A 2,536-nucleotide genomic window follows, 5' to 3' on the forward strand; every position below is an offset into this window, starting at 1 on the left:
TACTTGCACACCATTCAATGATGGAACAAGTGTGTACTCTTGCAAAATTCCATAAGAAGTTCAACTACATATTGAGTCATGTTTCCCAACAACAGGTCAAACTCAAGTTAGTGCACTATGATACTTTCTTTTTAAATTATTTACCTGAGCATTATCTATTCTCAGCCTACAATACAAAATCTAACATTTTTTTGGTGAATTCAGGACAAGATGATAATTGAGTACAAAGCAAAAACTTTCTTCCAGAAATGTGTTCAAAACACTTTGCTACCTTTGCCACTATCTCTCTATTGTTTGTGTATTCCTACAACCCGATCAGCTTCAAATACCTAATCTGACAGACAATTCGTGGTAAATTCGATTATTAATGTCCCTATTGTTGCATTAATTAATTATTTATAGAGATTTCTTTATCATAGCTGTTATATTCTTCCTTGCCCATAAATTAATATTTTGTTTAATGATATCAAGTATTCTTATCTGGCAGATCAGGCTGGTGATGATGGCCATCTGGATGAGCAGGGGCATGATCTTTACAACGAAGCACAAAGTTTATGAGTCATTCTTAATAAAGAGTCATATCTAACTATCTAAGGTGTGCCTGATCATACTAAATGTTGTTCCCTTGTTTCCTTGACATATAGATGGTTTTCTTTAACATCTCATCTCTTAGTCGTGTGATAGCTACCATTGATGAAGTTACCTGATGGTGAAAATATGCAGAATGATATTTCAGTGGCTGAAGTGCTAGAAGAACCAGGAAGTTACTAGCATCAAAAGGAAAAGAGAGCAAGGCGATCTCAAATGTGTAAAATCATATTACCAAGTTAGAGATTACTAGGAGTTGTTTGTGCTATTTTTTTTTCAGATTACATTGTTGAGTGGCTTTTTTCTTTCTTTCTGGGAGTATGTCTCAACATGCAGCCTATTGTTGTACCAAATTTTTTTGTAATCTTTCTATTTCTGTATATTTATGAGACCATTTATTTCATTCTACAGTTATGCATGCTCCTGTCTGTGCTCCAGCAACATACTACTTTCAATAGTATTCGCGTCGGGGGGGGGGGGGGGGGGGGGGGGGGGGGGGGGAGAATGTTAGGAGTAAGCCACAACGCTTGATGATGGCTGAGTCGTCTGCGTGGAGCTGGCAACGAGCAGCAGCTTCGGCCGATCAGTTAGGCAGCCGTGGTGTGCGGTCGTGCATGCATGTAGTAGACGGATAAGATAGCGTGTGTGCCGGTCAAGTAAGAGGCGTGCATGCGTGTGGTTAGTTAGCAAGATTACTGCGTGCGTGGAGTTAGTGGCCGGGTCTTGCGTGCGTGCGTGTGCTAGTATGTGTGTGCAGCCGGGTATAAAATGCCCCGCGATGTACTGCTCGTGTGTGGGTGTTGGTTCGAGTTCGTGCTTGAGGAGGAAGCCGTTCGTGCGGCAGGCGTATGTGCGCCGGAAAAACACCACCGTGTCCTGTGTCTCCTCTTTCTTCTACCTTCGTTCGTGAGAGAGAGAGAGAGAGAGAGAGAGAGAGGGAGCTGGGCACCGGCGCAAAGAGCAAGGTAGGGCTCGATGCCAACAATAGTTATCCATTGACACGTGTTAACCAGATTAAAAAAGGTACTGAAAAGGTCGCCAACTTACCAGACACCGCTCAGATTCCACTCAAGAGGCGCGGCAGGGCCGCGCCCCAACCGCTAGTGAAAGTGCAAGGGTGGCATTTTTCTGAAGCCACGTATTAAAAGTGGCAAATAACCAATTTATCCACATATTAAAAGTGGCAAATAACCAATTTTCTTCGAAAATACAAGATAGTTCTAACTTTCCTTTTTGTCGGGTTGGCTGACGCCTAAACTGGGCCACAAGGCAATCAACTCTTTGCTACTGGCTAATACCAATCCGTTCACCGAGCATTCTCGCATTCATCCACAAAGGTAAGTCAACTCCTTTATCTCCTTGCATATCGCTTAGCTGATTCAGCATTTCTTTTGCTCCGCCTAGCCTCGATTTGTTTATCATAAGTAGTGACTCACATGCTGATTATTTCTTCCTCCTGCCTCAACTTATATTAGTTTTGATTTATTAAAACATATTGTGTCAGTCAATAATGTATTGATCTGTTGACTTATGTCTTTCAATACTATTTATCTTTGGATCCTCTATGGCACCGAATTCATTGTAGCAGTGAGAGAAAAAAACCCTTCAATTTGAACACTTTGTTTGAAAAGAAATAAAGATGCATGTGTCTAAGTTTACAACCTTATTAAATAAACGAGTACATGTTATGTCAACTTAATCTTGAGCGAAAAAGGATTCTCAAAGAAGTTTGTCTTTAATTTCAAGATATTTTGCAATCCGTCGAGAGCTAGGACGTGCGTCCAGCAGCAACTTAAACATTGTGTACATGGAACAAACCACCAAGAACAAGAGCATAAGAACTAGCCTCATCTCTTTACCACAACATCATATAGAAAAACCAAGCTTGACGATCAACATCTCATATCTAAAAAGGGAACAAGAGCTTTGCAATTCTGTGTCCAGTAGC

This window comes from Triticum aestivum, chromosome 7A (genome assembly GCF_018294505.1).
Source record: "Triticum aestivum cultivar Chinese Spring chromosome 7A, IWGSC CS RefSeq v2.1, whole genome shotgun sequence".
Taxonomy (NCBI): domain Eukaryota; kingdom Viridiplantae; phylum Streptophyta; class Magnoliopsida; order Poales; family Poaceae; genus Triticum; species Triticum aestivum.